This window comes from Lepisosteus platostomus, chromosome 6 (assembly GCF_059453375.1).
Source record: "Lepisosteus platostomus isolate fLepPlt1 chromosome 6, fLepPlt1.hap1, whole genome shotgun sequence".
Lineage (NCBI taxonomy): Eukaryota > Metazoa > Chordata > Actinopteri > Semionotiformes > Lepisosteidae > Lepisosteus > Lepisosteus platostomus.
Genome location: NC_142616.1, coordinates 22,018,339 through 22,042,210, shown reverse-complemented (window position 1 = coordinate 22,042,210; position 23,872 = coordinate 22,018,339). Strand labels below are relative to the sequence as shown.

The following is a 23,872-nucleotide window of genomic DNA, read 5'->3' as shown; positions in this document are numbered from 1 at the left end:
TAGTACAGCATTTCAAATACAAACTCACAGAAGAAAATAATCAGATGGCGTAATTTAGAGTATTTATAGGATTGATAGAAACCTATTAAATTTGCTTGTCAGGATTCCTAAATGTTCCAATCTCATCTGGTCACTTTCCAAGCCATTTGCATCATGGAGAGCAATTTCTAATGCCACTATTGCAAAAGTAAATCATTTTAAAAATGTCTGTATACCACCATTACAAACTTAAAAATGGACCGGTGGCTTATTGCTAAAGTTAAGAACAGCGGTGAACGTGAAACTGTTAAAGTATGTGACAAAATCAGAGAAGACAGGGGTGTGTTTGACAGGGGAAACCACAACCGACCCCATCGATTCTGAGCCCATTGATGTCATTGATCCATCCACATCAAGTGCAGGTTTATGCTCAGAACTTAGAAACCTGGGTAAAACTAAAGGACCCAGTGCAACAAAACGACGGAATATGGTGAAAGGCACATAAATTATGGATTCACATGTATCATACTCAGTGACTAACTACTGTACGTCCACAATGTGTTTTATGTTCCGAGGTTCTTGCAAATGACAGCTTGAAACGTGAAATTAATGAGGCACTTAAAACACAAAGCACCCCTCATACAAAGATAAGACAGTTGACTTTTTCCGTAGAAAAGAATCAAAGTTGGCTGGCCAAAAACTAACAATGACAAGACAATGAGAAAGAGCCAGCAGCCATATCACTCTGCAACTCACAACTGGAAACCCACTGAAGCTAAGCAGATGTGAGCCTGGTCAGTTCCTGGATGAGAGACCTCCTGGGAAAAACTAAGGTTGCTGCTGGAAGAGGTGTTAGTGGGGCCAGCAGGGGGCACTCACCCTGTGGTCCATGTGGGTCTTAATGCCCCAGTATAGTGACGGGGATACTATACTGTAAACAGGTGCCGTCCTTCGGATGAGATGTAAAACCGAGGTCCTGACTCTCTGTGGTCATTAAAAATCCCAGGGTGTTTCTCGAAAAAAGTAGGGGTGTAACTCCAAGTTTCCCATTGGCCTTTATCAATCATGGCCTCCTAATAATCCCCATCTACGAATTGGCTTCATTACTCTGCTCTCCTCCCCACTGATAGCTGATGTGTGGTGAGCGTTCTGGCTTGGTGGATGCTGCACATTGTTGGTGGTGGAGGGCAGTCCCCATTACCTGTAAAGCGCTTTGAGTGGAGTGACCAGAAAAGCGCTATATAAGTGTAAGCAATTATTATTATAAAACAGACCACAGTAACACTGACTGCCTCATTTGAAGTGGCGTATTTGATTGCCAAAGCTAAAAAGCCTCATATGATTGGCGAGACTCTTATTCACCCAGCAGCATTGGCTATTTGTCGAACTATACACATAGAGAAGTTAGCCAGAGATATTGAGCAGATTCTCTCAATCAGCCTCCGTATCAGTGAGATGGCAAACGACATTTTCAACTAATAGAGAGAATTAAGGGCGGTGAGAAGTTTTCATTACAATTGGATGAGACGACAGACATCTCGAATGCTGTGCAACTACTTGTATTCGTTCGCTACTGCTATGAGGGACAAATGCTTGAAGATTCGTTATTTTGCTGTGCACTTGAAGGAACGTGCACAGGGAGGGATATTTTTGATATACTCAATAGCAAATTTGATGCAGAGGGTCTGTGCTGTGCACAGACAGAGCAGGTGCTATGGTAGGGAAAAATAAAGTACTTAAAGCAATGGTTCATGATATAACCCCACATGTTCAATTCACCCATTACACAAAAACACTCCCTTCAGAGTTGAACAGTGTGCTGCTGTCAGTGGCACAAATTGTAAATCTCATAAAGACCCGTCCAGTAAAGTCAAGACCGTTTGCCCTGTTGTGCAAAGAAATGAGGTTAGAACACGAATCATTATTCCTGCACACGGAGGTGAGATGGCTCTCAAGAGGAAAGGTGCTTCAGGGGATATTTTCATCGCAAGATGAACTACGCATCTTGCATACAGTACCTATCGGATATTTTTGATAGACTTAATACTGTTAACTGTCACTTCAGGACCCCCATTCAAATGGACTGACAGTGACTGACACAGGTTTAGGGGGAAATGTGGACATCGGTCATCATCATGAAAGAGGAAATCGGTCATCATCTGCAAGCCCTTTCTGCACACTTCAGGAAATATTTTCCTGAGCAACAGAGTCGGGACCAGCACGACTGGGTTCGTAACCCCTTCATTACCAATGCAGGGTGTCAGCTGTCGTCAGACCAACAGGATACTATTCTGGAACTTTCAAGTGACCGCACCCTGAAAGCAGCCTTCAATTCAACCCCACTTGCGCAGCTTTGGCTGTTAGCCGTGGCAGAGTACCCTGAACTGTCAAGACTCGCTTTTACTGTATGTACTTTAGCCTCGACTTGGCTCTGCGAAACAACGTTTTCTGTCCTTACTTATATTAAAAACCAAAGCCGCTCACATTTAATGACAGAGGAGGATGATTTAAGACTCGCAGTGTCTGGAATTGAACCAAGAATCTGTTGTGCTCTCAGAAACAGGCTCAACTGATCACACTGAAGAAGGTCAGTTGTAAACTATGTCTCCTCCCTTGAAAGTAAATTAACGAAAGGCACTGAAATGCATGTATGCATACACAATGTCAGTTATATTGCGTGAGTGGGTGTGACGAGGGTGTTCGCATTGTTTTCTCAATGGGTTTTGGGTTCAGGGGAGCAAGTAAAAAAAAAAGGTTGAAAACCCCTGACATAGGCTACAACAGCACGTTAAATATGTGGTTAAATATTTGTATGGTTTATTGATCCTGCATATTCTATCTATTGACAGAAATATCAAATAAGCCACCGGAAATATCAACAAGCAACCATCATTTCAGAGACAAAACGCACATGGGATATGACGCTGTGATGCATAGCAAAGAACTCAATGAATCCAATGACACAACCATTAACAAAACATCTACATTTTCAATGAAGAAGACAGACAACAGAGAATGGATCTATACAAATAACAGGATGGACTGTAATAAAGTGCTTTTCTGTTTCTCTTCTGTTTGCTCAAATGCTGAACTGGACAGTTATGTTCTAATGGCATAATTGGTGCTTTGTTGAAGAATTAATGTGTGTAGCTTCTAAATTTGGCTAGCACGTGATTTATCTATATATAGTTTAAGATTGTCCTCCATAGAGGAAAATAACCAAATAAAATGAAATGATTTGGGAATGCTGACCAATGAGTAAAGGTTTTATACTATTATAACATATATAAGCACAATCAAGACGTAACTTGTCTTTGTATGATAACAAATTCAGTATGCTTCTGTGGCGCATAACATGCTATTTTCAAAGTACTTTACAAAAATCTCATTTTAAAACAATACAAATAGGAGATTTATTTAAAAAATGTTCTTGCCTGGATTTATTTTTTTATTTTGTGACATTTCTTCATTACTCATTCATGAAACCATTCATAAAATGGCTTTGCATTATGCTCAACATCTTTTCCACTTTTTCTTAGAATATGGCTTCCTTTAGTGTCCCCAAAACACAATACTATTACAAAATCAGATACCAGAAAGGAAAACGTCACCTGAAGCGCAGATTGGAGTTTCAAACAAAAAGGAGTTACTATAATGAATCATATCATGTACCAGGGTACATTCTACACACGTGCAGTAAAAATTACTTCACGCAGGATTTCATAGTCTTGGGACCTAATAGGAACTAAAAGCTCAGTGCAGGCAAGTGCATGCAATAGCTAAAAAAAGTCTTAACTTTCTACATTAACTACCAATTGGGTGAGATGCATGTTGCATCTTGCCCAAGAGAATAACAATGATTAATTACCAGCAAGAGTTAAAGCTCATTGAGAAAACTGGCTATTTTTCTATGTAACAAACTATTTTGTGTATAATAATGAGAAAACTAATTATCAGATCCAGTTTGAGGGTTTATGAGGTTTGCACAAGAATTCTCTGATACAGTAAGAGTGTGAGGTTGTGTTTGGGGCTGTGGACATCCAAGCAGAGGACTCTGGGTTGACATCCCAGATGGGAACACAGCTTCTGTACTCCCGAGCAAGGGGCTTCACCCAGAGTGTTCTAGCAAAACCAGCTGAGTAGACAGGTACAGGCACAATGTATATGTAGTAAGAAAAGCATGAATGTGGTTGTTTGTATGCGTGTGTCCCCTGTGATGAGCATCCCTTCCAGGATGTATTGTGCCTTGCGCCCATTGCTTTCTGGGAGAGACTCCGGCTCTCTCCGGTTGCTTTGGATAAAAGCAGCAGCCATATTCATAATAATATTTAACAACTGGACTGTAAAACATGTTAACAGTTTAATGATTTAGGTGTGAGGAAGTTACTATTTAACTTTCAAATATAAACAGGTCTGAAAGCTTTGTTTTCTTAAACTGACAGTGATAAAGAAAATGTTTAATTTCAGTTCTCAAGATACTAAATAAAAGCTTTGGTCCATCAACTTTTAATGGTGCACCATGCTTTTATTCACCTTCTTTTACATTCATTTTTACACAAATGTACACTCAGACAAATGGCTATGCAGATGGACTGGCCTCCTAGTTCACTGAAGAGCTAATCAAAGCTAGCTGCTTGTAGCAGACCACACCAATAGTAAACAGACTTGAGAGTTTGAACATTGCCTTTCTGCAGATATTGTAGCTCTTTCTCTGCTTCACTTTGGGCTTAAAGTATAAATCAAATGACAATCTTCTACAAAACCAATGCATTGAGAAAGTCCATCCAACATGATGACTCAATTGAATGTGCTCCAGCCTCCAGATTAAATAATAAGTGAAACGTGTTGTTTGCTTACTATAGATACAAAATGCAAGACAGCAGTAAAGGGCTACAGATCCTCCAGAGACCTACACTCTGCTAATCTGTCACATGTTGCCATACTGTAGGTAATACAATATATTAAAAGCATGATAATATTAGGATTATAGAGGCAGGAAAATCCCAGTTCCCACAGTGAAAACACTTTAGCTAAGATAAAGTGCTCATCAAAGCTAATGCATCTTTGCAAAGTACTATAATCACTCTCAGATTTAAATATCTATTTAGCAAAGGACAAGAGTACCCTAAACAACAGTGTTTATTTTGTCACATTTTTACATACCTACATTGTTAGCAAGAGGCCAAAATATTTACTAGAACTAAATACTCAGACTAAATAAACATATGTTTGTAGAATTATAATGACGTACAGTAGTATATGTGTTTCATCTGAATGATTGGTTACATTTTGTGACAGCCATTCAAATTCATATGAATAAAATATAGTTTTAAATGACAAGCAAGCCAAAATCTAAAACAAGCTTTAGATTTAAGATACAAACAACTGAAAAAATCTGTTTTTTTTTATTAAAATGAGAAAACAAATCTTACAATACATAGTTGCAGTATACTTTCAATCCTTTAGCAAACATATCAAGTGATATTACAGCAACTCTAATGCATACATGCATACAGGTGGATGCTGCACATTGGTGGTGGTGGAGGGGAGTCCCCATTACCTGTAAAGCGCTTTGAGTGGAGTGTCCAGAAAAGCGCTATATAAGTGTAAGCAATTATTATTATTATTATTATTATTATTATTATTATTATATACTGAAATCCACTAAATGAAGGGTGCTGTAAGAGTGGTTGCTTTCATCAAAAGATTTCAGAACAATATGTGATTATAAAATGATTAATGTTTAACAGACGTTTGTGATGGGGGTTTCATTAAACAACTGGAGATTCCAAACAATTACAAGAAATGAGAGAAACCAAACAGAATTCACTAATATCCCCTGTGGCAACAGAAACGCATGCCATCTCTTTGGTGCATAGTCTCAGTAAGAGACATTAATGTCCTGAAATACTAATGGATTAATGAACTGAGCTATTCCTTGGATGCAGACAGATGAAATTAAATTTATTGTCTTCAATAATGAGGGTACTATAGTTCATAGGTCTTGCAACTGAATGATTCCCTAGTCAGTCAAAAGTACTGTATAATGTTACATTTACATTACAATAATGTTTTAAGTTTTAATTTCAACTGCAGCACATAAGGTTAATTTGAAAAGCAAAACATCTTCCTGTTAAACTTGTATTTGGCAGATTTGCACAATTTTACAGTTAAAACGTTTAAAAAAAGAGATGCTTAGACTAGAAGCACTGAAGCAATATTACATCCCAGATCAAACAACCTACAAATAATTCACAGGCATCAGATTAACAGAATGTTGTTAACTGCTCTCTCAATAAACGACTGTTCAATTTACAGTGTCTTTAAACCAACCAAGGAAAGCGGGTCTAGATGGGTGATGGAACAGGACATCATAGATGTACATGGGCAAAAAAAAAGCATTATTGCTAGCTATGCTGTTGTTTGAACATTGTTTCAGGTTGCAGTCTGTAAGCACTAGTAGATTATGTCAAGCACCAATGTTAAATCTTAAACTCAAATAACATGCATATTTTAGCATAGTCTTAATGGAAACCAATCTTTGGGCGTGAACCAATCTTTGCTGTACTAACAAAATGACATTCCAGCTATAAAGAGTATTTGAACTGTGAATCACTCTGTGAACTACAGAAGTACTGTATGCAAGTGTGAAAAAGTGCAATACCGATTTTCTGATTTATGACTAAATCCTGATTCATCTTAGGTACTTCAATTAAAGAAGCATCTCCTCTTGTGGCATACTGTATAGCCACTGCAACATTATATTTTCTACCATTCCTTATTGCACGCAACACCTGTAATAACTTGGAAATAGCTTATTTGGTGATATAGGTCTTTGTGCATATCCCTATTTTTTAGGTATTGAAGTTTTAAAATCAAATTTTAAAGGGTCATTAAAGAAAAGACATTTTAAGAAACCCTTAAGCTCGTAACTTCTTATAAAATATGATAAATCACATTACATCTATACAAACGAGTAGGTCAATAAAATATGGTACACAGCAGACACTAGCTGTAAACATGTTGCAGGGAGATATAACGCAGCTAAACACTTTTCTTCAAGATACCTTTATATCAGAAGATTGTTTCTGTGGTTTCCTGCTTTTTGTGTACCATGCCAACAGGATAAATATTTATAGGCATATTATTAGCACCTCTAAAACAACAGCTTCAGGACAGTGGCACAATAAAGTACAATTTTCAGCTCAAGGTACACTGTAGTTATTGTCACCAAGCTTTCTCTTGAAAATTAGTTTCAAGAAAGAATATTAGTTTAGTTATTCATAGGATGTTAAAAGTTCACATGGTGTCCAAGGTTGACTTAGCCGTTGCACAATTTAAACATCAATGCCAGGTGGCAATGAGGAGATAAATTTCTTTGATTTTAAACTGCTCTGGAGTCTTCATAGCCCTCATGTTGAGAAACGGTTCCACAGCTGACAACAGCAGAAGCCTGAAACTGCACTACTGAGCAAGCCTGTTTGTACAGTACCCTTTTCAACACACAAGGCTAAGTAATTACAAGACATTAAGAATTTTTATTCTTATGTCAAAAATGATAGAGCTTTTCTTAAACCTAAGAAACTCCCTTTTATCCAATCAAATACCTTTTCTTTTCTCACACGTATTTCTTTCAGTGCACTTGATAAGCTATAAAATAAATAATCCTTTCAAGATTCTACAGGGGAGTTACAATTCAGACCTTATGGTCAGTTACATTTTCTAAAAAACACAATCCATGTGGATAAGAACTATTTTCAGCCCAGAAATGAACACATTTTCCCCAAACCTAAGAACCACAGGGTACAATTTCACAAAAGAAAAATATAATGCAAGTTTTGTGCTCAGATATGAAGGTAAAACATTTACTCACAGTGTGTACAATTAAGAACAGGTAAACATTCATTCCATGCTGAAAGGTAAAGAAAAGAAACACTACATTTCAGATGAGGAACCTTCTTCAGGTGTCTAAGGAAGGCTCCAAAGGCTTTTTCAAGTGACACCTGAAGAAGGCTCCATATCTGAAACACAGCATTTTTCCTTTCAGCATGGAATGAGCCTTCACCAGTTCCCGTGCAGCGTACAAATGTTGATGCAGCTCCCGACTCGAATGTGTATTATTCATAGTCTGCAGAGCTTGGCAGTCTGGTGACAAAATATCTTGTGAAATGTTATTTTTTAATTGTTCATTTCATTCAGTCTTATTTTTTATTCTTATCCTCACCAAAGTGATAATCCTTATCCAGACAACGAGTAGCCTCTGTCAGAAACAGTGCATTCTACTTCAAGTTCCAACAGTATGCCCCCAACAGTTATGACACAGTGAGTGAGAAAGATTAACAGACCTTGTGAGTCACTTGCCCACTGAGAACCTTTTACCAGGATTGCTGCTGGCTTGATGATAAGCTCACAAAGTGCAATAAAGATCAGAGGAATCAGAAATAGAAGACAAGACATTTCTTTAATCACTCAGGACAAAAGCTATTTGCTTCAACCAAGGCTTCATTATTCAGTTTATTGGCTGTGCTTATTTTAGGTTATACTTAGTTTTAAAATTATGGTAAAATTAGGTAAAAAGATGATTGTTCAGCTGGATCTTGTAGTTGTTAAAGCCTTCCATTTTCTTATGCTTGTCCCAGTTTACAAAGATGTGTTGTACTGTTTATAAAACTGGTTCCTGTCTGGCACCTTTCGAAATGTCACACTGTAGGTAATGTTTGTTTCATAGCTTTTCTGTTGGTGCACCTTCAAACTGGGAACATTTTTCAATATAATGTATGCCTTATAACTTTGAGAAAAAACACATTTAGGCCATTTCTAAGATGTTTTAGTCATGTGCTACTAGGAACTATTGCTGTGTAAAAAACCCACTAAAGTAAATGGAATGAATAAATGTTCTTCTGTTCCTAAATTAATACTTAACATTTCCTCTTATGATTAAATTATATTCTCTTCCACAAATGAGACAAATTATTTAATTTCGTCACACTTTTTAATGTTCAATATTTGATACGACTTTGTATTTACTGTAAATATCTTCACCATGTGAAAGAGCCAACTAGATCCATTCAAATAAAATTGAATGTTTGAATACTACTACTACTACTAATAATAATACTTCAAGTATTTCACTGGAATGAAGAGAGATTCATGAATGAAAATACCATTCACATTTAGTTTTTTAATAGAAAGTGTACAAAAATATAGACAAATGTGTTTCCAATTCATGTATTTAAACATTTAATGATTCTGCCTACTAAGATCTTATCAATCCAAACAAGTAAAAATTCACATGTACTTGATGCCGCCAGGACTGAAAAAGGCATCAGCATCAGAGTGTTTACATTTGTCATGCATTCCCCCTCACTGCAATGAAGAGAGAAGGCAGAAGCCTACCTGTGACATTGGACATTGCACTTAAAAAACCCTAAAACAATTCCTCTAAGAAACATCAATAGGTGATACTCTGCATTCAAAAGACTGTAATGCTGGGAAAGGTCATGGAAAAGTGGATTTCGGAAGTTAGAATGTCCTATGGACCTTGTAGAGTAATTCTGACTCTTGACATCTCTTGAAGGAGAAACTTCTCATTAACTTTACAATACAATGCAGGAAATGACCTGCAGCCAATATCACTTTCCATTTACAGTGTTTAAATGGATATGCATAACTAACACGTTGGACCTAACATGGGTTCTAACAGGACAGGACTAGACTTCCAAGGTCTTTACGTCCTAAGGTCTATACATGGCCATTTCACAGCTCATTGCTCTCATCCACTGCTCATTCCAAGTGCAATATCTATACCAAGAAACTGTAGCCCAGGGCCATTACGTTTACAGTATAGTATAACAGACCTGCTGAAAATAAAGATTGGTATCTCAATGAAACATGGACCTGATGTTGAATACAGTGAAAAATATCAATAATTGAATTATATGAAATGTTATGATTAAATTATATTTTGTTGAGTTTTATTTTACAGTTTTAAAATGCAACACAGTGAGAAGGAATGTTGATAAGTCTAATACCCAAAGGCATGTTTTAGATAAATGTGGAAAAACACTATGATCTTTAAAAATGCACAAATGGATGACTAAAAAGAAGCAAATACTATTTGCTAGGAAATCATCTGTTTTCATTACCAGTGTACTTTATTTGCATACAGCAATACAGAGTATAGTACAGAAACATTCCTGCTTCACCATCAGCCATCTAAATGTATGCAACATTCTGGGAAACTGAGTCTTATTGCACAGCAGAGTTACAAATAAAATAACACATGACAAGTTAACAACTAACCAGGAATTATCCTCAACCTTGAGGTATTCTCCAATACCAACCTTTTGAAGGTAGCTTGCCTTTCGGGCTCAGGATTAGTATGCCCCAGACCCAGTTCTATAGAGACTTCTTGTTCTATTAAGCCAATGCCACAATGTGGAGCTGCACATAAAGAAAACTCACAAGCTCCATCTCATGAGATGTACCAAAAAACAAGCACTCATCAAATACTGCACTTTTGAATAGATTTCTTCCTGTTTTTTTTTTCCTTTTCTCTTCTGTTGTACTACTTTGTGAGTATGGTGTTTGAATCCACTATCTTTGGTTGTTTTACATGTGTACTGGGAGTAGGTCTGTATTACTGAGAGTGAAATAAAATCCCTGATAACCTCATCAGCAGACACACCTTTTCTCATTTTCCTAGAACCAACCATTGTATAAATGGGGAAAAAAAAAACTGGGACAGTGACTTCCCCCTTGTTGCAACAACTACCTTAAGATGAATGTAAACTCAACCGGGATCAAGCCAGAATGCTGCAGTGTTTCCTAATCCCAGAGAATGCAAGAGGCTCAGGTTTCTAGGGGTTAAAGGAGTGAAGTGCAGACCGTGGGAAAGGAAAGGTAATGCCAAATCTTGCTGGGTTTGCAGCCTGGCAGTCCAGTACTGAACAGACAAGGGAGGAGTGTGTCTTTGTAACAACAGGCAGCCATGCCGCGATGTAATAGTCCACTCCCTTAGCCTGCAGTGAGCAAAGACAATAGCAATTCAAACAAAACTTAACTTCTGAAACATTCAACAGTAATTCCAATGTCAGAACACAGGAAATGACTGTGAGAGGCCCTAAATAATTAAGTAAGGCTGAAGGAAACACTCAAAGGAGTATGTACCTCGGCAGATTCAAACCTCTCTCTTTCTCTCCTCTCCACAGTTTCAAAGATTCTACAGTAGCCAGCAATATAACGAATGACCATGGGGCACAGAGAGGAGGAAATAAACCTCTTTGGGTTCCAGGCCCAGTAGCTGTCCCCCTTCGGTGAGATTTCACCACAGTTTATTGCGGACTGTGTGTCATTTAGTTTTGCTTCTCACTAACACACGAAAGGCGCAAAGGCCTGCAAAAAGGCATGACGATTCAAGTAAGCACACTGTGAGGAACCTTTAGAAACATAAATATAAGAATAAATAAGAATCTTTTCCATCTGAGGGTTGCTCAGCTTTGGAATATCATGTCATTTCATGAACGTGTTCCTACAACACACTTGGGCATGTTTACATAATTTAAAATAACGTGCTTTTGAAACATTAGACAGATGGCCATTAAGTCTAGTATAGTGTGAAAATATCATTAGTTTTAGAGAAATTTTAAAATCACTTTCTAGACACCATTTTACAAGGTAGAGGAGAAACTACTGTATATGAAGGTGGAATGATCCTAGACATTCGGAAGTTGAAAGGACTCCTGGCCACAACCACTGCAATATACTGTACAGTATGCAGTATATTTAAGAAGCGCAGCTACATTACTTACATTATTCCCCACAGAAATGTGGGAAACAGTTTAACGTCACACAGCCCCTATAATAATCCTTTCAGGTCTTAATCCATTTACAGTCACCTGTAAATCCTTCCTTCAGCTCACTGGGGGTTGATTATGTTCAAAATGCAACTCCAGGTTCAGTGATGGAGAAAAACCTGATTAACCTGATGTGAAAAAAAAACTATTACAATGCATGAAAGATTAGAATTTGTAACTGACGGGAAAGCAAAAAGAGTTCCAGTAAAGCTAAAGTGAAACCAAAGTTATGGTTCCAACACTCAGTAGATCACAGAATCGTCATTGCTGAAATTCCCAAATCTAAAATGAAAGTCTACATTATGAAACTACTAAAAAGTCTACAAACATCTTTTTTCAACACGTCTGCTCTTAAAACAAAACAATACACAAATTACAAGACAAAGAACACTTTCTGAACAATAGCTAAAATTACTTTACTTTTTTTATTTTTATATCTCCATCAGCCAAAGAGCATCTGAAGCTAAAAATATTCCTATTTAAGCCCATATAAATGGCTATCTCCTTTGACAAAAAGTACAGCTTGTTATAAAGGACGCCAAATAATTTTTCAACTGATTCTAATGTTTCATGGGATAAACATCCTCCACGACTGTCCAGGACAAGCTTTGCAAATGCTTTCAACAGCCACCACTTCTACAAACCTTGCTGTTCAGTGACGCATTGACAAAGATTTTCCAAACCTGCTTGCCAATGTAGACATGTGAGGTTCCTGTAGGGCAGTGCAGGACCACATAGTGCTTGTATTACAATGGCATCGTTTAAAAAAAAAAAAACAAGGTCAGGCTATGGACAAGTTCTTTTCCTAACCCGAGTGCATTAGTTGAGGGACCAACTTCAAGTACCATCAACAAGAGCCATCCCAGACCGACCATCCTTCGCCGTCTTGCACAGCAAGAGATCAGAGTTCTGTCCACAAGTTGACCAGGACTGTGTGTTTAAAGACTGTTTCAAGATTGTGTTAATAAGTGAGCAGGGAGGGTATACCTAATATTAACATTATAATGTTTTAAAGATGTCTTGTTACATACTCAATGCTATCAGGATTCTTCGACCTTCTTCTTCTGTTCTTTCACACGTTCTGCAATTTTATACGATACCCTTGTATAAAGTATTTGATTCAGCTCCAGCAACAAAAAATATATGTTAAAGCAAAGATCATTTAGTATAAAATACCAAAAATCATTAAAACCTGACTAAAACAGATACAGTAACTGCTGATCAATTTGTAAAATCATTATCAGATTTATTCAACCTAAAACTGAAGCCTAAAAGCTCAGTTACAACACTGCTGTAAATAATAGTACAGAACCTGGGGTAGGTTTAAGTTCTGAACAAACAGCAATACAACTATATTTACTAAAGGCCATGAGATTAACACATATTCCAATGTCACTATTAACTTAAATATATCTAATGCAAGGGCATCTCAAACCCAGGACTTTTGTTCCTCCTGCTAATTTTCCTGCCTCTTTTAAGCAAACATAGATCATTAGTCATGCAGACAAGAGTGTGCACCTCATTGTCAGATCTTGTAATGATGAATGTGCTAAAACTTTCCATGGAATGGTTTTCCTCAAAGGCACTGTGGGCTTAGCTTAGTGGTCCCTTCTCTCCACTGCAATCTGTATTTTTCGCCAAAGCTCCCGATCGTCTAATGATCTTAGTCATCACGTTTCCCAGTTTCCTACAAACTTGTCTGGCACTAAAACAGAAAAGTGAAGGAAAATGTTTTGCTTGTGTCGCTAGGCAACATTTCAGAAGTGTGTAGTTACAGTACAAACCTCTTTTACTCCACACATTAAAAGCTTTAGGTTGCCGTCACAACAGTAAAATGTAACTACTGAACGAGACTCTGAGAACACTAAACTCTGCAATGTTTCAGTCATAATCCATTTTTCTTTCTTGACAAACTTATTAGCAGCAAATCCTCACATCATTTATTTCTAACTCTTTCTCCTAAGAACCTTTGTCTGAAAGTGTGTTGTCTTGTCTCTTTTATTTATCCTACAGGTTCCAAGTAAAAGCAGTTGTATGCTGTATTAAAGTACCAATAAAATATCATTTCTGAAGCAAAGGTCATTCAGTTGCCATGCACTGAAACAAACAGCACAGGTCTTTGTTTCAGGAAAGCAGTTACATCCTTCTCACTTCATCAAACATGCTAAAAGACCTACAGTACTGTACCCCTCTAACAGTAAACCCAAGACTACTTTGTGGCTTAACATGTAATTGACCTCAATGCTTCCTTACTATTATTCAATTTCATCCATCCCTGGGACTTTGAAATCACACCCTTCTACATACAATAGGATTGATTTTTTTTTCTTATAAACCATTGAACTGTTTAAATATAGTGTAGTCTCAAATTTCAGAACCTATTTAAAAAAACACAAAGCATAAAATAAGAAAACAATAAGTGCAGAATGCGAAATCTAGTACAGTATGTACGTTTTCACCTCAAAAACAAAAACTATTTTATTTCAGGTCTTACACCCTGATAGTCAATAACCTACAGGATACACCTGACAGAGTTTACCGAGATAGAGGCTTTACCCACCCAAGGATATTTTTCTTAGAATCATCAGAGCGTAACATTCCCAGCATCTAATAGCTTAGTGTCTCAGGTCTTTTCTGATAATCATAGGACAGGAGTGATTGAAAAAAATAAATCTGTATTTACTGGAAAAGGAACATAAAATATCCATTCAAAGGATGACGTGTAAGCAGATAAACTTTTAAACAGTGCCCAACTTGAACAAGTTGTTTAAATGTATATTTTAGGAAATACTTAGGTCTGAGAACAGTTCCATTTATACTCCTTAATTTAGTTTCAAACGTGAGTCTTTAATGATATACAATAATTGAAAACTTGAAAGCTTTTGTTTTTCTACAAACAATACAGTATACTGTACCTAAAAAGAACTTCAGATGTTGCCTTTCAAACTGACAAACATTATGTAATTGTTCATTGAATAAAGTAATGTTTTGTTAAAAAAACCAGATAACATCCTACATTGATAAAATGCCACAGTTATATTTATTCCTTTTTAGAACTACAACAAAAAAAAAACTGAAGAGAAGAAATGCATCTGTGTTTAAAGGGTTTATTGAAGCTCTTCTAACAAGTGTTAGTGCGTCATTAAAGTGGCAAGAAAGTTTAGGTTTTCAAATAAGGATTACCCACTATATAAGCAATATTTTTCCAGCAACAGTAAAGGAATTAATAAGAGTGCTCCATCGTACTGGCCTCAAACTAATAGACTGAACAATGCCTTTGAAAAGAAATGATGGCAGGTAAATGGTTAGGAAATGATTAAGTGAGTTCTTTCCTTCTGCAATGAGAGCTCCCCATTAGGGTGCCCACTGAGGCTTCACATTTAATTTCAGAGCTGCCTTTGGTGCTTCAAGCCATCCTAACAGCCAGTAGCCATATATCAAGCTCTAACAGTAAAGTCAAAAGGATGCATTGCTATTGTAACAAGTCACATGGCAACTTCTCCCATTCTCCGTATTTTCACCTAAACCATACTCAACACGTTCATGAAGTAACAAACTACTATAGGGAATATTAAAAAGGAGCAATAACACTATCTTCAGTTAAACAGATGTAACTTTAAAACAGCAAGGGAACCCCCCTCCACTGTACAGCACATTCAAACCAGCCAGTGCGTCTCCATGTACTTCCCTAAACACAAACACAGCAACAGAAAACAGCCCTTCCGCTGAAGAAAAAAAAAAGCCCCTGTTTTTCCGATAGTAAGGGTTGGACTCGGGCCACATGTTTGATCCCCTAAACCTCACTGCACCAGTGCCATTTCATAGCTGTCAGACTGCAATACGATTAGACTTTCCTAAAACCATGTCAATGAGGACAACAGGAAGGGATTATCAGAAGAGGACTGCACCATATGACTAGCTGACCTTATTTTTTGCAGGGTGGAGCTGATAACTTAATTCACTTAATGGATCTGATGACACCACACTCGGTCTGAATGAAGCCAGAGCATTGTTTACGAGCTCCCTCATTCAGAAGGCACTACTAAAACTCCAAAATCTCTCGCATGCACACTTACAGGCACAATATGGATTATTTAGTGCAATACAGATCCAAAAGTGCAATCATATCCTTGAAACGCTGTCAAATGTCAGTTCACCTCATGTGCCTGCCATGCCTCCACAAGGAACAGAGACAGCAAATACATCTTCTTAAACAAGAGGATCTTTGTGTTAAGCTAAATAACCTGGCAAGTGTAGCAACCAAAACAGCTTGCAGACAGTTTGCCATTTAAACACATGAGTGAACAGAGTGAGCTGAGCTGAGCCCATGACTCATGGTTCTACAAGGATGACTTATCTGCATCAGGCCACAGTTGCCTGCTCTCTGGAAAGCATATGTAGAGACATCCACAGACCACAGGCCCCTATGCCTCCTGAAACCAATACTGAAATGAGTTTTTAGCTTGCTGCAAATCAATGTGTGCAGATATTAACATGGTGCAATGGCAGAAAAATATCCCTTTTTTTACCTTAAAGCAAGCGAACACAAAAATCTAAAACTAAAAAAAAAAAATTTGGTCGAAGAACGTTATAGTGAAAAAAGACAACTCCAGAATTAAGTTTACTTAGACCAATGCTCATTCATTCACACACCTTTAGTTAATATCGGTAAAAAAGGGCACAAAAATCACACCATTCGCAGGGGATACTCGGAGTGGCCCCACATACTGTATGAGACTGAGTGGGTAGATAATGTAAACATGATTTTTTCAGAAGGGAGGGAAACCCTTCCTGGCTAGCTGCCCTATACCAAGGCCATCACCTGCTCCTGTCTCCAGGACCTTTACAGGTGACTGATAAAACTCCTCTATTCAACTAGCATGTACAGCCTAAGTAAACAACTGGAGCACATCTGAGAGTTCACATTTGAATATGTTAAACATTCCACTTTCATCTACAGGCTTACTGCAAAACACCCATCAATAAAGCCCTTGAGCTTTTTTCCATGCCTTTTGTTCTGCCCTGTAAATAAAACAGAAATAATGATAACAGATTTGGTGGCTAAACCTCTCCCCATGTCCCTAGTGTACACAAGGAAACAAAAGCTGTAGAACAGATACATTGATCCTTGCCAAAGCAAACAGTTTCTTGTTTGGACCATATGGACAATAAATTGTAAAGTAAATTAGTTTATTTAGTTATCAGTTAAAGTTAATTGATTCATGCAAGGTCTGGAAAACAAGGTGTTTCAATGGTGTTGCCTGGAGATCATATTGGGATTTTCAGAGGAGACAAATTATAAAAAATAATATCTTAAAACACAGTGCCTACCTCACCAGAGATCATATGGGCTTCCAAGTGTTAGTATACAATCGTTGATAACTAGCAGCGCTGCTATCATTGCTAAACTGTTTACTAGTATTATTACACTTCTATAGTAAACAACTACACTATAAAACCAAACTGTTTCCATTACTTTTTTAACTTACCGATAGCTGAAATAGTAACTGTTAATGAATAAGTCTTGCAATAAACAGAATTTCATCAATGTGCTCCAAATATGCTCTATCAACATATGCCCCATTAGGATTCATGTTGAGAGCAAATCCATGAACCATTCACCAGGGTGCAAAACACCATGACTTTTGAAGTGCATTACTGAAACTGAACTCTGCAGATACAGAGATCCTAATGTATAAGATGTTTTTAAGTATTTTACTAAAAACTTTTTAAGTATTCATCAGGATTATAAAAGTATACTTTTTAAGTATTTTAAGAACAATTTTATGTACTGAAATTGTGTATTCTACAGGAGCCTTAACTAAATAAAATATCACATTTAAATAATGAGGAAAAAATAAACCTTAAAACCATTTGTTCAAATTGTCAGATTTAGACTGTTATAAAAGACAAATTAGATATATTGATACCTATATATATATGTTGTAGATGAGGTGATTCATATGTTTTAGCAGTTTCAGTAGTGTTTTATTTAATTATTTCCTGTGTTAAAATATATTTAAAGGGCAGAATAACTGGAAATCCTTTGACTGAGTGTGGGCTTCACTTTATGAGCCATGCCACGTTTGCAAGGTGGAACAAGGTGGAAATTGTTTCCTATTCCCTTTTGCTTTTCAAGACTCTCCCTTGTAAAGAGGAAAATTTTTTTTTTCACCCATTGCTGAGGAAAAAGTTCTGGAGATGAAACTGAAATAAAAATGAGCAATATCACCTCCTCCCGACTCATTTTAAAAGCCACTAATGCATTACTGCTCTCATGTCTTACTGTATGTCTACAGTCTCTATTGCTGTGATCTTATTAAATATGGAATAAAAACAGAACTGATTTGCATATTTTATAAATTATCTTTCAACAAAGATACTGTATTAATAAATCAAACTATTATAGCTCTTCTATACAGATGGGTTAAATGTCTTGAATTGTGACAAGATAGATAAGAATTTATTGATCCCGTAGGGAAACTGATGAGTTTAAAAAAAATGGATTTTAAGGTCACTCTTTTATACAGAGTGCCGTAATAGAAGACTGAAGTTTGGAAGCACCTCTGGAAAAACAGTTTTGTGGTCCAGTACCATCCATCAATTTTCTAACTTCTTTTCCCAGTTGAGGGTTAAGGTGAAGCCAGAACCTATCCCAGCCAGTAACACATACAAGGCAGGGTGAACTCTGGACGGGACACCAGTCATCACAGGGCACACAGACACACAATCACACCTAGTGCCAAATTTCCCAGAAGCCAATTATCCTACCAGTATGTCTTTGGAGTGTGGGAGGAAACCAGAGCACCCAGAGGAATCCCACGCAGATGCAGGAAGAACATACAATCCTCCTGCAGATAGTGCCTCAGGTCTGGAATATAATCCAGGGTCACAGCACTGTGAGGCAGCAATGCTAACTACTAGATCAGTGTGCCGCCCCTGGTCCAATACCATTACCAATAATTAAAATATTGTATGCTTTGAACTTATTATTTAATTCATGAATGCAATATACAGTGATATATAAGATAGTAAAGGTGTATGTGTGCTACACCACTGTGAGTCATTATATTTTCACCCACTCTGAAATAGAGCACAGAACACCTAGAATCCAGCTCTGAAGTCTTTATACATCATTAGAGTGAGTTTATGAACAGCCATATTTTTACAAGAGTGATCACAATCTTGTCACTAGAGACTTCAGCCCTTATCCTCTGCACAAGAGGAGAATCATTTAAGTAATGCTAAAATTCTAGATCCTTCTAATTCCAAAGTGGGGAAAAAAATGTTTTTTTCGGAATATGGTATATGTAGCTGAAGGGTATCATGCTTACAGGTTTGTACTTAATCCTGTAGCTGTGTTTTGGGTTGAATGGGGCTGATTAAAGGGAATGCAGCATTGTATCATTTGCTACACATACAGTAGTATACAATAGCCAGCAGCTATACCTCCTGGCAACCCACTGAAGCTAAGAAGGTGTGAGCCTGGCCAGTACCTGGATGGCAGATCTCCTGGGAAAGCTAAGGTTGCTGCTGGAAGTGGTATTAGTGGGACCAGTAGCTTAACATTCGACCCACATGTGCAGCATATTGTCAAAACATTTTTTTCACCTCAGAAATATCGCTAGACTACACCCTATGCTATCACTAACTGTGGCTGAAAAGCTGATCAACACATTTCTGTTCTCTCGAATTGACTACTGTAATGCTCTACTCGCTGGGGTATCTAAATCTACTTTGAACAAACTGCAGTATGTCCAATATTCAGCAGCCAGAATCCTGACCAGGTCTAGTGCAAATGATTACAGTACTCCTATCCTGGAGTCCTTGCACTGGCTTCCAGTCAAATTCCGTGTAGATTTTTGAAATCCTCATGTTCACCAATAAGGCTCTGCATGGCTTGGCACCTCAGTACCTGTCTGAACTATTATCGCCCTACTCCCCACCTCGCAACCTTCGCTCTTCCAATTCTGCTCTCCTTACTGTCCCCCAAGCCTGTCTGCATTGTATGGGTGACAGGGCCTTCTCCTGTTATGCCCCCAAGCTCTGGAACTCTCTCCCCAAGGATATCGGAGAGTCACCTTCTCTAAACTCCTTCAAATCCAGACTCAAAACCCTCTTCTTTAGAAAAGCCTTTACTTAACTGGTTCCATTCTTCACCCCTCTGCTTTTCTTTGTACTACCATCCACAGTCTCCTCTGTATATTGTAATTGTGTTTTATGTTGTGTATTCTTTTTATTTATTGTTGTTGTCATTCTGTAAATCACTTTGAGAAGCCACCTTAAAAGGCGCTATATAAAATAAAGTTTATTATTATTATTATTATTATTATTATTATTATTATTATTATTACTCTGTTCTCCTCCCCACTGATAGCAGATCTGTGGCGAGTGTACTGGTGCACTATGACTGCCGTCGCATCATCCAGGTGGGGCTACACAGCGAGTGTGAGTGGAGTGTCCAGCGCAATATACATCTAAATTATTATTACTTTTGGACTTTCGCACCTGAACTACTGCACTACAGATTGAAATGATCCAAGGTGGCAGTTCCTGGCTTCATAAACTGGTCAAGAAACCACTGACAAAAGGCTCCTTTGGTTGTGGTCCTAAAACAGAAATATTCACTCCTGGCCCTGGAGTCCTGGAGGAAAGCTGTGTACTCTCGATTTTATTCTCAGCCTCTAGTGGCACTAACCCGCGTGCCAGACAGATATCCCCTGTCCATGACTACAGGGTCAGCATTAAGAAATAATCTTTCCCTATCACTTCCTGGAAGTGTTACTATTGGTCACCATCATTAGGACTTATAGTTAGCATCAGGGAGCATGTTAGACTCCTGTAATGCTATTCGAGTACAAACAAGCAAGCCTTCAGATTCATGGATTAAACTCATCACTGCCACACGGATTAATGAACAAATTGGATTACAGCCCCCAATGATGTAATGTAACAGGTGTTGAAAATATTGATGATTTTCCAATCAGTCAACACAAAATCCCAACATTCACATATTCTAAATCATTGTCTGTCAAAACACAAATTACGGATTCCTCCAGTTTTGTGTCTTGAGCGTTTTTCATTGTACGTGCCTAGTAATAATACGTTTATTAATAATAAACCATTAGATGATCCATATAGTTTCAAAGATGGGCAAAGCTGCGTACTGATGGATTAACTGCACTTCTTTTAAATACAGATCTTTCTGATAATGTACATTACTTAAATTAAATAAGAACATATGCGTGCTGAGCCAAGCGACAAAAGGGTAATAATTTTAAATGTAAATACATTTTTATAAGGATCAAGGTTAGGGACCCCTTTCAATACTAATTTTGTTTAATTTTAATATTGTTTGTTTTGCCTGTCATTTTTAAAACCAAGATAGATTACATGCAGAGAAAAGATGGGAAAAAAAATCTAAAAAGTAAAACATGTGATTCTTCATAAAGTTGTTTTTATCTTATCAGTAACTGCAGAAGCTTAAGCCAAGTAAATAGATTTTTTATGCTTTTTACTCATGCTTCGCATTGCGAGTCTCTGCCAAAACCATCCGCTAATGGGTAAACAACTGTCATAAAGGGTTTTATGAACCTTTTGATAGATTGAGACTGAAGCCATCTCTCAGTTGCACTAGCAGAAAAAGGTCTTTGACTGGGGGATGTAAACACTGTTACTACTACAGTGAGCGATTCAGTAGTCCCCAATGCCTGTTAGAACCCCTTTTGTTCCTCAGTTTCTCTTATTGGCGAATATAGGCATATATCCCGCCACAATCTTTCTCGTTGTTTATTACTGTAGGAAATTAACTCATGATAAATGGGACTGGAGTGTGTGTTGTAGGCCTAAAATGACATGTAATGAAGTTGCAAAAATAACTGGAAACAAACAGGAATACATTGCTCCAATTCCTTCATGTCTTCGTTGTGAAAGAACCTTCAGCAACAGCTGGGCTGCAGTGAAATGACTGACATGTATCTTGGCTCCTAGCACACAGTTTCAAACATGCATCGGTTCAAAGCAAAACAAACATGTTAAGTGCAAGTCATTTTCTTGTTTTCATTACAAGCTTTTAACTCATGTTGATTTCAGAATTGTAATTCTCAGACATAATAGGGACCCACTTGTTGAGTAAAAAAACAGAACAGAATCTTTTTGAAACATTTTTTTTCTTAAATGAGAAGAGCTGTTGCAATCATTCACCTATCACTGGAGAAATGTCTTTTTTTCCTGTAACATATCAGGTAAAAAAATAATTACCAAGGCAGAATTGTTACTGCCTGCCATTTGACAGTTTTTATGAGGAACTTTATCAAAAGCCTTCTGAAAAACTAAACACACCATATAATACGTTCTGTTGACATCCAGTATTATTGTTGCTTGCTGAAAGAACTCTAACAAGGCGGCTAGGCAAGATCTACCTTTTCTACATCAATGTTGACTATTCCCATGGATATTTACTATACATACTGTAGAGGTGACCCACTAGTTTACTTTGAAAGGTTTCCATAACCTTACCCGCAATAGAAGTTTGCAGTAAACTAATGGGTCTGGGTTCAGTTTGGATGGGTACTACCCATATCCTGAGTGATTGTTGAAAGACTGGCACTAAAGGCTTCTGAATAATGTAGTTTCTTCAAGTACAATGAGAAACGTACAACCACACCTTGGGGTTTTGTTAGCTTTGAGTTTGCTGGCTACCCAAAATGCTTCTGCCTCTTCTGTGATGATATTATTTAATTTAGAATTTTGTCCATCTGCTGCATGAGGTATGTTGTTGACTTCTTCCACAGTGAATATCCGAGTGAAACACTAGTTTAGTACAGCAGCTTTTCGCCCAGTATTGTCTAGAAGTCTCCCATTATTATACATTTATATATATAATTATATATATTATAATATATATTAATATAAGCCGGATATTTTACATCATCTTTGACAGTTCTTTTATTGCTGTAGTACAGGAAGAACTTAATTTTAACATCATTTGCTATATTGTTTTCAGTTCTCCTCCTGGCCTTTATAATATCCTTTTTACCCATTTTTGCAATTCTGCAACCCATTGTACTATTATTCATTAACTGTTTTTTCTCATCATTTTCTCATATTTTCTAATTGAGTTGTTGAAGCAGTTTGCATTTGATTTACAGACATTTAAATTTGTTCACGGCTTCAATTGGAAACCGTTACCATTCTTTTTGCACTGATTTCATATCTGTCCTATCCACTTTTACGTCTGTTGACAGTCTCATTCTTTCAAAGTCTGCTTTCTGGATATTGTAAACCTGCTTTGAACAAAACCTGTACAGTTTCAATATATACTTCAGACACTTAACACATAATGATAACACTTCCCTTATAGTTGCTTTACTCTATCTTGAGTGATGAAAATACAATATTTATACAAGAATTTCCCTTTGTAGGATTTCTGCCCAACAGGGCAAGAAAACAGTCATTAACCATTTTAGTTTCTGCTGCTGACATTTTCTAATCTTCCTCAAGTTCCCAGTCCCATTATCAAAAGCAGTTAAAATGCATGTAAATAGTTATTCAAAGAAAGTCAGTAGAAATAAATAGTTAAAATTAAAGTACATTTTAAGAAATTGTTCTTTTCAAACTATTTTTTTTCCTCCAGTGTCAGCACCTTTTGTAAAAATAAGAACATGTTGGAACCTTGGGTAATACATGTTGCATGATCTGGGACAAAATATGCTTTCACAGAAAGAGAGACAATGTCCTCCTTTATCAAACAGCTGTTTCTAAAGTCCACACAAACACACCGATAATGAATTCTTTGTTTATTTGAAGGCATAACAAGCTGTCCAGCTTTCAGGAATGTTACTGATAAAACACAAACATTTCTCTACATTCTGGATATCTACACATACAGTAGATACCTGTTATTTGATGTCATGTTTGTATAAAATCCAGTTATAAGCGATTGCTTATCCAGTTAAAGTATTTGTGATTGGTATAAATGCATATTGAACGCTGCTGTGTAACATTTACTATAATTCTTTAAATTCTGACATAAAAGA

At 37.1% G+C, this 23,872-nt stretch overlaps 1 protein-coding gene and 1 long non-coding RNA gene across 4 annotated transcripts in view; one reads left to right on the top strand and one right to left on the bottom strand.

Moving 5' to 3' along the window:
• The window catches only part of sgms1b (sphingomyelin synthase 1b), a 68,991-nt gene that overhangs the window by 16,213 nt on the left and 28,906 nt on the right, over positions 1 to 23,872 (bottom strand). The window contains exon 1 of one of the 3 annotated variants that reach the window (XM_088634827.1): positions 8,204 to 8,225. The exons of the other annotated variants lie outside the window; for them this stretch is intronic. The gene's annotated coding sequence lies outside the window, so the exon portion shown is untranslated. Of the gene's footprint in view, positions 1 to 8,203; positions 8,226 to 23,872 lie in introns of those variants that run through there. 3 annotated transcript variants of the gene reach the window in all.
• LOC148661313 (uncharacterized) lies at positions 2,121 to 3,230 on the top strand. Its single transcript, XR_015939502.1, has 2 exons — positions 2,121 to 2,566; positions 2,829 to 3,230. It is a non-coding gene; the product is annotated as an uncharacterized LOC148661313 (long non-coding RNA).